The 13626-nt window shown below is 38.5% G+C and overlaps 1 long non-coding RNA gene across 1 annotated transcript in view; it reads right to left on the bottom strand.

Moving 5' to 3' along the window:
- LOC116660100 overlaps positions 1-10176 on the bottom strand; it is a 40414-nt gene extending 30238 nt beyond the window's left edge. Inside the window, exon 1 of the long non-coding RNA XR_004315476.1 lies at positions 10085-10176. This is a non-coding gene — a long non-coding RNA (uncharacterized LOC116660100). The remainder of the gene's footprint in view (positions 1-10084) is intronic.
- Positions 10177-13626: the final 3450 nt, after the last annotated feature.

Here is a 13626-nt window from a genome sequence, read left to right as displayed (position 1 = left end):
CCATGGATGAGAAAACAGAGATTTAAAAAATTAAACTTAGCCCAAAGTCCAAAACAATCAGCAGCACCAGTAACTGGATACCAGTCTGGTTGACTCCAAAGCCCTGCTTTTAATTAGTGTACTCTACCAGATGGTGATAAATAGGAAGGGGAGCCTGATGGGAACATATAGAAACATTTTGTGTGTCATACTGGCCTGCACCTCTCAACAGTGCTAAACAATACACTTTCAACTGCTGCTGTTTGTGGCATCCCTGAATTTACTTGACTTTAGCCCTGCAAATGGAGTTTAACTTAAGGAATATAGGGCAGTAAAACAGGCTGCACTTTCGTTTCTTTGGAGGGAGTGTTGGGTAGGTATTTTAGTGGTAAAGGGATGCAGGTTCCCTTGTTCAAAGTTGGAGCCTATGATTGATGGTAGCTCATTTCTTCTCTTCCGGAAAAGCTCAACCTTGGTCTATCCAGATTAGGAAAAGCCAACGTATTTTCTGAAGAGACCCCAGAGAATCTTCCACCCTGCAGGATCAGATATTTGACTACCTCAAGAGAGGAAAAAAATTTATCCTATTTGTTGGACTGACGATTTTTAAGGGATTACCTCTTTCTGGGCCAATTTAATATTGAGATTTAGTCAGACATGACCAAAAAGTGGTCTCATGATCTCACCCCTACCCGTTTAGGCAGGGGTGAGTGCTTGAAATGGTTAATTATGACTGCAGAATTAAATGTAATTTTAAATACTTTTCAAGACTTTCTACATTTGGTATGTGATACTTTTACAATTATTAAACTAGAAATATTATTAAAGATTTACATATCCTGGGGGAACGGTATAGCTCAGTGGTAGAGGTGCGTGCTTAGCATGCAGGAGGTCCAGGATTCAATCCCCAGTACCTCTGTTAAACAAACAAACAAAAGATTTACATATTCTGGAGTCTCAAAACTAAAACTTCTTTACTCTGCCACATATTTGAAGTGAAGCGTGTGTGTACATCTGATTATGGAGACCTCCCATTGTGACTTTCATCTGTAAGTGTTTCATTTGCTGACAGGTTAAGTTACCTATAACATTATAGTCATCACTTCTCAGACAGGGACTATCCGCTCCTAATACCCATTAGTTGAGAAGCCTTCTGTTTACTGATGTACAGCTTGAATAGGTAACGTATCTACTTCATTCAACATTCAGAAGATACAAGAAGTTCCCTCTTGGAAGCAAACAAAATTATCCGTTTCTTATGTATATTTCCAGAGATTTTCTTGCTTATATAAACAAATACATACACACACGTGTGTGCACACACACACACAGATCTTTACTGCAACAAGTTCAGGCCAAAATAAAAACAAAGACTGGAAATAAAATGAGTTTAGTGTTGCTCTGCTTGGGGCTGACCCACCTCCCTATCCTTTGTCTTTTTCTTTGGGACCAAGAGTTCTGGCTTCTGATTCAGATTCTAATCTCTACAATGTTCTCAATCCTCCCTCATCTAGCTCAGAGGGAAACAGCTACTCCTATTTATTTCTGATCCCCAAACACCCATTTCTTCCTCCCTTTTTAAAAAACAATTAACTATTAGACAATGAAATGGGCACTTTCAAGGAAGCAGCAGAAATGCAGAGGAAATGGGAAAAAGAGCAGAGAAGGTGGGAGCCGGCTGACACTGCCTCTGGGCAGCTGTCCTGGCACTTCCCCAGCTGTGTTCTGTGCAGCTCACAGACTGTGAGAGGTGAGTGCCCATCAAGGGGTGAACTTGGAGCCTCTGAGAGTACCAAGTCCCCATCACTCCCACATCTGTGGGGGTTCCCCCTTCATTTCCATGGCCCACAGCATCACAGGTAACTGTGCGCCTTTGAAATAGTCTCATTTCCCTCCTGGGAAAGGCACTCAGTCCCAGAGACAAGGAATTTGAAGTAAACAGCAGATGCTGAGCTATCAACCTATTACTAATTTACAGTATTATTAGTTACAGCAGGAATCACAAGGTTCTAACTTTCCCCCCAACCCCCAAAAGGAATTTACCCTCCTCTCCCACTGAAGTTCCGTTTTAGTCAGATATAAATGCTGTTCCTCCTACCAGGTTTCCAAGCACGCTGAATCACAGACTTTTTGAGGAGAGAGGGACCAGGTGAACAATAGGGTCTGAGTCTCTTAGTTGACCAGCCTACGTGTCTTTGGCTGATCTGATTTGAGACTTTCGGGCCTCGGTACCACTCTCAGGAAATGCACTTGGCTTTCCCAGAAAGAAAAAGTCCCATGACCAAGGTCATCTGTCTGTTTCGTTGGTGTTTGTCAGCTTCAAATACTGTGACTCACAGTCACAGGTCAGAAGAAACCTACTCGCTATCATTTATTAAAAACGAGTTCCCACCACCTGGGTAGGCTGACTGCCTCTTGTAAATCATGTCTCTGGAGCCAAGAGCTGATGAAATCATTTTGAATGACAAAGACTCTAAATAACCCAGGCTTGCTTTTTTTGTTATTTTGTTTTTTTGGGTTTTTGATACACGACAGGTCCTTTGGCCTCAAATGAAGTCTAGCAAGAAAAATTTGCATTCTTTTCTTTCTTCCCAGAAGTGGCCTGTGTTCTGTGTGAAGAAGGAAAGGATGGAGGGTGAGTGGGAGAATGAACCAGAGGAGGGGGGCATGGCTGACATGGGCACGTGGCCTCATGGGCAACTGGCTCTTCCTTTGCTCTGGGTGTTTGCCACCCTGTGGATAGAATGTTCAAGGTGGATTAACGGCCAATATCCTGCCACGGGTGAGGTGCACAACAAAGCCTGCAGGGCACATTCCCCTGGATCTGGTCTTCTGGTTGGAGTTTCAAATCCAGATATTCTAACTAGGTGTGGAGGAACAGTTACCATAATCAAACTCCCAAGAGGAGGTGATTAATTTAGAATAGGAAATATAACCACAGTGTACCAGAAGCCAGTTCTTTGGGCAGCTCATTTTCTCCTTGTAGACTTATTACATGAGAAGCCAATTAAAATTTTAGAAAGTGTCTTGGTACAGCTAGAATCAGAGGAAAAGGAGGAGAATTTAAAATGTACATCCAATTTTATTCACCCCTTCATTGTTCTCTTTTGTGTTTGTATAACAGAATTACTAAAGTTAAAAAAAAAAGCTTTACTGATTATCTGTTGTTCTGTCTTTTTATTATTATTCTTGGATAATAAAAACATGCACATGCTAAAAAAACTTAAAACAAAGGGGACACAGTGAACACAGATTCACGCTCCCCATACGTCTCCACTTCTCCAGTCCCTACTCAGTTACCAGTCTTGTGCTTCCTTATGGAGATATTCTGCATATGTAGAAATGTGTGGATATTTCTTCCACTCCCATTTTATATGTGCATCTGTAGTGCTCTAGAGCCACTGTTACATGCTTTGCTTTTTCACTTATTATATCTTGGACATCTTTCCAAGAGGTCTGATTTTCCACTAAATGACATACCATAATTTGATGGGCACATCTGTTGCTTACAATCTCTTGCTATTACAAAAACTGCTAAAACTAATAAATGATTTAAGAGATACTTTTAACATGGAGTCCTCTAATAAAATATCCATCTCCTCCAATGGAGTAATAGAATACCTATCTCTTGTGAATGGAATGGTCTTCTCTACCAGGTTCAGTGACTTTCTTTGTGGACACTGATGAACATTCTGATTTTATATATATATATGTATGTATATATGTATATATATATATTTAACACTGTCCCACCATCCCCCTGCCCCAGTCAGGTTTCCTGACTGAGCACAATGCAGTTAATTAGATTTTTGTCTTTTACTTAGATTCAGATTTCAGTAAGTGCCTAAGACTGTATTTAAGTTGCCAAGATTCCATTTTAGCTTTCTCAAAGCTTCTAGGCCATACCTTTACAGAAAAATTGTGTTACTTTTAGGGCTATATAGTATAGAGATGTAGTGTGTGTGTACATACCAAACGTGTTTAAATTTGGGGGAGAAGGCTTACATTGTAAGAACACAAATAACTTAATGAATATTTGACATCTGCTGGCATGCTGCCACCAGAAATTCCTTACTGATAGAATCGAATTTCTGCAGACTCTAACCTTCTGTGCCCTTTCAGAACCTACTTTCCTTTCCTATGGTATATTATTAAAAACCTGTGCTATCAAAACAAAATGACAACCTACGGAATGGGAGAAATATTTGCAAACGATGTGACTGACAAAGGCTTAATTTCCAGAATATACAAACAGCTCATACAACTTAACAACAAACAACCCAATCCAAAAATGGGCAGAAGACCTAAACCAGCAATGACCAATAGGCACGTGGAAAATGCTCAGTATCACTAATTATCAGAGAAATGCACATCAAAACTCTAATGAAGTATCATCTCACACCAGTCAGAATGGCCATCATTCAAAAGTCCATGAATGATAAATGCTGGAGAGGGTGTGGAGAAAAGAGAACCCTCCTACACTGCTAGTAAGAATATAGTTTGATGCAGCCATTATGGAAAACTGTATGGAGACTGCTCAAAAAAACTAAAAACAGACTTATTATATGATCCAGAAATCCCACTCCTGGGTATATGTCTGGAGGGAACTCTAATTCAAAAAAATAATGCACCCCAATGTTCATAGCAGCACTATATATAATAGCTAAGACATGGAAGCGACCTAAATGTCCATAGACAGATGGCTGGATAAAGAAGTTGTGGTATATTTATACAATGGAATACTACTCAGCCATAAAAAAGAATAAAATAATGCCATTTGCAGCAACATAGATGGATCCAGAGATCATCATTCTAAGTGAAGTAAGCCGGAAAGAGAAAGAAAAATACCACATGGTATCATACATATGTGGAATCTAAAAAAAAAAAGAAAAAAAGGACACTATGAACTCATCTACAAAACAGAAATGGACTTGCAGACACAGTAAACAATCTAATGACCACAAAAGACCTAGAATTGCCAAAGCATTACTGAAGAAAAAGAAAGAGGCTGGAGGAATAACTCTCCCAGACTTCAGACAATACTATAGAGCTACAGTCATCAAGACAGCATGGTATTGGTACAAAAACAGACATATGGATCAACGGAAAAGAATAGAGAGCCCAGAAATGAACCCACAAACTTTTGGTCAACTAATCTTCGACAAAGGAGGCAAGAATATACAATGGAATAAAGACAGCCTCTTCAGCAAATAGTGTTGGGAAAACTGGACAGCAGCACGTAAATCAATGAAGTTAGAACACTCCCTTACACCATACTCAAAAATAAACTTAAAATGGATCAAAGACTTAAACATAAGACAAGATACAATAAACCTCCTAGAAGAAAATATAAGCAAAACATTATCTGAAAATCTCAAAAATGTTCTCCTAGAACATCACCCAAGCAATAGAAATAAAAGCAAGAATAAACAAATGGGACCTAATGAAAATTACAAGCTTCTGCACAGCAAAGGAAACCATAAGTAAAACAAAAAGACAACCTATGGAATGGGAGAAAATTTTTTCAAATGAAACCGACAAAGGCTTGATCTCCAGAATATATAAGCAGCTCACAAGATTTAATAAGAAAAAAACAAACAACCCAATCAAAAAATGGGAAGAAGACCTAAACAAACAATTCTCCAAGGAAGACATACAAATGATCAATAGGCACATGAAAAAATGCTCAATATCACTAATTATCAGAGAAATGCAAATCAAAACTACAATGAGGTATCACCTCACACCAGTCAGAATGGCCATCATTCAAAAGTCCACAAATGACAAATGCTGGAGAGGCTGTGGAGAAAAGGGAACCCTCCTACACTGCTGGTGGGAATGCAGTTTGGTGCAGCCACTGTGGAAAACAGTATGGAGATTCCTCAAAAGACTAGGAATAGACTTACCACAGGACCCAGGAATCCCGCTCCTGGGCATATATCCAGAAGGAACCCTCTTCAAAATGACACCTGCACCCAAATGTTCATAGCAGCACTACTTACAATACCCAAGACATGGAAACAGCCTAAATGTCCATCAACAGATGACTGGATAAAGAAGAGGTGGTGTATTTATACAATGGAATACTGTTCAGCCATAAAAACTGACAACATAATGCCATTTGCAGCAACATGGATGTTACTGGAGAATGTCATTCTAAGTGAAGTAAGCCAGAAAGAGGAAGAAAAATACCATATGAGATCGCTCATATGTGGAATCTAAAAAAAATACAAAACAGAAACAGGCTCATAGACATAAATACAAACTTGTGGTTGCCAGGGGGACGGGGGATGGGAAGGGACTGAGATTTCAAAATGTAGAATAGATAAACAAGATTGTACTGTGTAGCACAGGGAAAGATAAACAGGATCTTGTGGTGGCTCACAGCGAAAGAGAATGTGACAATGAATGTATGTATGTCCATGTATAACTGAAAAATTGTGCTCTGCACTGGAATTTGACACAACATTGTAAAATGACTATAACTCAGTAAAAAAGTTTATATATATATAAAAGTTTATATATATATATATATAATGGATATTATTCCTATAAAAAAAAACCTTACAGTTACTGGAGAAAGGGTGTAGGAAGGGATAAATTTGGGAGTTTGTGATTTGCAAATGTTAGCCACAATATATAAAAATAGACTAAAAAAGAAAAAAGTTTCTTCTGTATAGCACAGGGAACTGTGTTCAATATCTTGTAATAACCTTTAATGAAAAAGAATATGAAAACAAATATATGTATGTATATGCAAGACTGGGACATTGTGCTGTACACCAGAAATTGACACACTGTAAATGACTGTACTTCAATTAAAAAAACAAAAACAAAAAAACCTGTGCTATCTAACTTTGACACTATCAACTTCTCTCCCTCCAAAAGAGTAGAGCATACATCTCAGTATTTAATGCCTTGAAGAGTACAGAAGGGGGACATGAAGGCACCAGAATCATACTATTATCTATCAGTGCCTTTCAGATAGAAGCTTCACTCTCAAGAGCCACGTCACTGAAACAAAATCCAAAGGGCTACCTGCTCCTTTATTTGCTATTTGTAACTGCTGTAACACATTGACCGCCAAGTATGTAAAGGCTCTAGCACACTCAACATTTATGTCTTCCTCACACAGTAAGTGAGTGGTTGAGCAGCTCAGCAGGGTGACCCACCTCCACATCATAATTCTGGGACCCAGGCTTCAGCCACTCTGCTATCTCCAACATGTGGCTTCCAAGATTGACACTTCATCAGTTAGGAGAACAAAATCATGGTGGGGCACTGTACGGTAGGCTTTCATGGGCCGGACCTCGGAGTGGTGCAAATCTGTCCCAAACACGTTCTACTGGTGAGAACCCTGTTGATGGTCACCTAACTGCAACGGAGCCCAGGAAATATGGAAGGGGAGTCCAGATTTTTGTCAGATATCTATCCATCTCTTATAACCATGTTTTTATATATTACATAACACTGTACTGTGTATATATATGCACTAATTTAATTCTCTAATTAACAAGTAGTCATTTGTTGTAGATACTATCATCATATTTTATAGTTGAAGAAACTGAGACTCAGAGACTAAATTTCTTGCCCAAGGGAATACACACAGTACATTCTGCAACTGTGATTCTAATCCTGGTCTACCTGACTCTAAAACCTACTGCTTTTAATTTTTCTTTTATACTGCCCAGGCAGAACTGGCATATTTGGGCCTTCAATAGCTAATACAGAACACAGGTACCAATCCCAATGACCCTCTTTATATTTTTCATTACTTTTCTAGCAGCATCATGAAGGTTGCCTGATGTCCTGAGTAATCTAAACAGTTTTCACACTCACCTTTCATTTCTCCTTTATTGTCTAGATTATTTTCAGTCATTCTCAAGGATTCAATTTCTATTCATGTAAGGATGACTCCCAAATATTTAGCTTCAACCACAACATCTTATCTTAGTTTGGACTCATATTTCTGACTGCCAACTCAACACCTCCATAGGCACCCCAAATTCAAACCATCCCCAAACTGAAGGCACTGTCTTCACACCCTCAGACCTGCCTATTCCTTAGGCTTGTTAGTCAACTGCTCCCTGGCTTTGATGAGCTCCCTGAGGTATGAGCATCAAACACTGTTTTTCCATCACTGCACACCTCCTAAAGATTGAGTAGATTCTAGCTGTTTTGCATGTCTTCTAGACAAGCCAAATGTCACCACTCTTGCTGGTTGAAGGACTATTTTGAGATGGTGATGATGCTTATCTCAAGAAAACTTCCTCCATGTGTTGGCCTCTTCTCTTCTCACTTTCTGTTTGACACTGAGGAAGCTGGGGAGAACTTCTAGATGATGTGAATCCTTCAGCACTCAGGTCTGGCCTGAGTCATGGACACCCACTCATGGAGACATATTCATGCTTATGAAAATGACCGCGTGGGCCATACACATATTTTCCGATATCTCTGTCCAACCTATTCTCTGGGGACATCTTTTCTCTCCCTACTTCTCCCACCTTTGAGCTGATCCAAATGCAGAAAAGAGCCCAACGCCTCAGAATTCATCTTCCATATGGACATTCCTGAGAGTTTGTGGGAAGATGGTACTTGTCCTTAGTAATCAGCCAGTGGAAACAAAAGGGCCTCTCCAAGACGGTTTGTTTCCCAGAAAAACCTAGTCTATTTGTTACAGATCTTGGGCCTATTAGAGATGGGCTGGAAGGTCAACTAGTACTGATTACTAAATTAAAAAAAGAAACACCAACACCAGGATGTCCTAGAATAAAGAATAATGTAAAAATGGCAATTGATGATCAGAGAATTTAAATTCTTATTTTCTACTACCTTTTCATTCTTTGCCAAAAATAATTGTGAAACTTGAAAGAAAATATTTATAGCTGTTTAGTTTTCTCCTCTTGTATGCCAGGCATTGCTGCTAATCTTTACCAAAATCCTGTAAGGTAGGTATTATGCATATTTTACAGATGAGGGAACTGACCTCAGAGAGACTAACTGACAAGACAAGTTACTTACATGAATTAAGTCCCCTCCCCTTCTCCCCATTTTTATATCTGGAGCCACAGACCTGGGGCAAAGGACCATACCTGCCTTTGGCACTTTTGTATCCCCAGAGTTAGTAAAATTCCTAGTACAAAGTAGGGGTTCAGTAAATGTTTGCTGAATAAAGGAACGAATGAAACTGTGATGTGATTAAAATGACGGTTTCCTCCACCCAGGGGTGGGGTAAACTGAGATGGGCCAACTGTAATGCGGACACAAGCAACCTCAAAGTTTCAGCAATTCAGAACCACAAAGGTCTGTTTCTTGTTCTTGCTTTGTGCTCATCACAGGTTGTCTGGGGGGCATCACTTACCATAGTTACTTCACGACCCAGGCTGATGGAGCGGGTCCTACCCTGAATCGTGCTACTTGTGCCGTGATTAAATCATGTGAACTGAAAGAGATGCCCATCTCTTTCACTCTTGACTCACTGGCCTGGCCAGAACTATCCACATGGCCCCACCTAATCACAAGGAAGCCAGGAACTACAATTTCATCATGTGCCTGGGAAGAGGCAGATCTAAAAATACTTGGCAAATAGCACTAATGACCTTCATGAGATGTGAGGGTTCAAAGAAATGAATGATATAATAATGCTATTTAAGTTGTTACTGCTGATTATTAGGCTTAAGAAGCCTCAAGTCCTTCTGTTGGCTTCAACTTTTCAGGTGTCCCATGAAGAATTCATCCTGAGCCATGATAGAAAGGCCCTGGAACCTGGTAAGAGGGAATATGTCCAGCCCTACCCCTTTAAAATCTCCAAATGGTTTTTTGTTCAGATGCATCTTCTGAACACTCTAGTCCTGTAGGATCCTCAACCACATGTAGGTTGGTTAGGAGGTTGCTTTCTCAGCAGGAAGATGAAGGCTTTATCAGGTCTCATTACCTTCACCCTTAAATGGTAAAAACTATTGTTCCAATCCTTTGCTTAAAATACTCCAGGCTTATGTGGTTTGGTGACTTGAGCCTCAGTGGTTGGGGAGCAAGTAGTGGAGATCTGAGGTCCACTGGGATGATTACTGGGGTGCAGTGGGCAGTGGCAGAACATTTTTCTTACCCATTCCCATCATCTAATATGAGCCAGAGCCATAGGGCAGCTGGAATCTGACCAGATGATGTTCCCATCCATTGTTTTTGGCTGATGTTGTAGGTTTCTGGAAAACAAGCCAAATGGAATCTATAAGCTCATGTCCTAACTGTGTAAAGTGCTAAATGCGTACAACAGTAGCAACTAAACATACTCTTCACTGCACAGTGAAGTAATTTATGGTTATCTTGTCACTGCAGCATTGAAGTGTTAAAAGCCCATTTCACTACTAGATGAAAGTCTAGTCCAATCTCTGACAACACACTGGCATACCCAATTCATGTCTTTGTTCTCTGAACCACACAAGAAGATGCCTGCTTTGGGTTGAAAGGCAGAGATGAAAACCGTATTTCTCAATAACTCAGTTCCTCTAGATGTTTATTACTGATTGTACCTGGAAGCATAAAGGGAATTTCTTTCTGTCAGGCATCTCAGGGAACATGGGAGGCAGTGGTAATAACCCCAAAGACAAGGGTCATTTGGGTTATTTATTATCTTGATTCCCCCTCTTCACATCATCTCCAAAATGATTAATATGTCCTGTCCTGTGGTCAAGACTGCAGCACATCAGAGAGCTCACAAAGACTCAGGGGACAGAGGAGCTATTTCTCCTTTCCTCATCTACATATTGAGAGCCCAACCACCTTTAGAAGGTCTAACATTACAGTAGCATAGAGCATGGGGGATTGGAGTAAGAAAGACCCACATATTGCCTGTGTGATCTCAGGGAAGTTTCTCAACATCTCTGAGACTCAGTTTCTTATTTTGGAAAGTAAGGATTATAATAGTACATACTCACTTCTAAGGGAATTTGTAAGAGGATAAAATAACACTATATATGTAAAGCACTAGGGCATAGCAAGTATTCAATAAATATTTTCAAAATTTCTAACTTGTGCTGTGACTGTGAAGGCATCTCACCATTATATCAAGTTATAGGGGGGTTTTTTGTTTGTTTTTTTACATATGTGTCAGGTGACTAGATATACCTTTAACATCAAATAATCACTTCAGTTTATTTTTGGCATCTTGGAGTGTCCATGGGATAGTGAAGAATTTGACCAGTCCCCGTTTTAGGTTCCATACAAAAGCAGTGTGGATCACGGTCTCAGTGTTGTTAATCATGCAGCTACTAGGGAGGTAACACTAACCTATGCTGTTAGAAGTCAAGTTACTGGGTACCTTGTATGGGGGCATGAGGGACACTTCTGAGGTACTGGTAATGTTCTGTTTCTTAATCTGGGACTAATTACTCAGGTTATTAAGTTTTTGAAAAATTCATTGAATTACACACTCTCATAGGTACACTTTTCCTCTATATTATGCTTTCATGCAAAGCTAAAACTACAAAGCTAATAGGTCATCAACCTAATCTGGCAAGATAACTAACCAACATTTAAAATCCTGCTGTAAGGAAATGTAAAGCATATTTCTCTGTTTTTCCCCTCAGCTAATGTTCTACCTGGCATAAGTGGGAAAAAAGAAAGCAAAACATTTCACACATTTGAATTCTATGTCTCTGCCTTGTTAAGCAGTATAAACCTAAATTTCATCTTGTCTGAAATGTATGTTACTACTCATGTTTTCTTTTGCCTAGTATTGCTTTGCTTATCCTCCTTTTAAATATAAATTTAAAATAATGATAAAAAAGTGATTAAACTTATGAAATAATTCTATATGCACTACCCAACTTTGGAATTAGAACTCTAACAAGACATCAAGCACTCTGTACGTCTTGTTCTGATCTAATCTTCATACCTCCCACTTTTCTTTATATGTATGCGTTACTAAATAATGTATTATTTAGTCTTTTCTAGTTTAAAATTTTATGGTTCAACTGTACTAGGCAACTACAAATGTTTTCCAAAGATCTTTTTTGTTCTTAACCAGTTTTCACTTTCACTAGCAGTATTGAAGAGTTTCTGTTGCTTTCCATTCTCACCGATCGTTAATAATGTCAGATTTCTTAATTTTTAGCAAATTGTAAAATTTCCTAAGCTATAAACGGATAGCGTACTGTGATTTTAATTTGCTTTTCCTTAATTATCAAGTAGGTTGAGAATTTTTTTTTTCAAACCAAAGGTTTATTTGCTACTGTTGCTTCGTTACCTGGTAAATGTTTATGGATTCTTTATCTGATTCTCTTTGGAATCATGTGTATTTTCCTTATTGATACGTAGGAAATACATACATATATATCTCATAGATAAAAGATCCATTGCTGTTTGCAATGTGTTGCAAATATCTACAAATTCTTGGCTTCTCTTTTTCCTTTCTTTGTGGCCTTCTAATTTTTTAAATAAAAATTGTGCACAAATAAAGAATCTATTAGAGCCAAAACAATTTTGAAAAGGAACAACAAAGTTGGAGGACTTATACTACCCAATTTTAAGATTTACTCTAAAGTTAGAGTAATTTAGTTAATGAGGTATTGGTGTTCTACACAGCTATGAATACAATGGAAGAAAGAGTACAGGAAAAGATACACACAAATATGGCCAATAGATGTTTCTGCAGAGTTGCCAAGGTAACTCAACAAGTAAAGAATAATCTCTTGAATAAATAGTGCTAGAACAATGAGAATTTCATATGTAAAAACATAAATAAATAAGCCTGACCCTTACCTCATACTATGTACAATATTTAACTTAAAATGAATCACAGACCTAAACCTAAAACCTAAGTTATAAAACATCTAGAAGAAAAGATAGAAAATTTTTGTAATAGTGCATTTGTCAAAACTTTCTTGTCTAGGACACAAAAAGTACAAAGCATGGAAGAAAAGGCAATATATATTGCTTTAACAATATTAAGAAGTGCTTTTCAAAAGACATTGTTAAGATATAGAGAACTAGTGATTACCAGTAGGGGAGGGGCAATATAGGGGTCGGGGAGTAGGAGGTACAAACTACTGGGTGTAAGACAGGCTCAGCAATGTACTGTACAACATGTGGAATAAGATAGGATCAACAATGTACTGTATAACATGGGGAATATAGCCAATATTTTGTAATAACTGTAAATGGAGTGTAACCTTTAAAAATTGTATAAAAAGTAAATTTAAAAAACAAAAAGATACTGTTAAAAGAATAAAAAAGCCACAAACTGCGACAAAAATATCTGCAGAACACATATCTGATAAAGGACTTGTATCTAGACAATATAGAGATTCAAAATTCAATAGTAAGAAGATAAATAATTCCATTTAAAAATGGACAGAAGATTTAACAAACACTTCATTATGGCAAATAAGCCTGTGAAAAAATTTGCATTAGGGGAATGCAAATTGAAACCACAATGAGATATCACTGCACACATACCAGAATGGTCAAATGTTTGCAAAGATGTAGAATAACCAAAACTCTAGGGCTCTGCTGGTGGGAATGCAAAATTGTGCAGCCATTTTGAAAAACAGCCATTTGAAAAAGAATTGCCAGTTTGGCCACCCAATACGCTGGGCATTCCACAGGCCCTTTCATCCAAAGAACACATGTGCTTCATTTCTGGGAATT

The sequence above is a fragment of the Camelus ferus genome, chromosome 26, assembly GCF_009834535.1.
Source record: "Camelus ferus isolate YT-003-E chromosome 26, BCGSAC_Cfer_1.0, whole genome shotgun sequence".
Classification (NCBI taxonomy): Eukaryota; Metazoa; Chordata; class Mammalia; order Artiodactyla; family Camelidae; genus Camelus; species Camelus ferus.
This window is presented reverse-complemented; position numbering and strand designations above follow the sequence as displayed.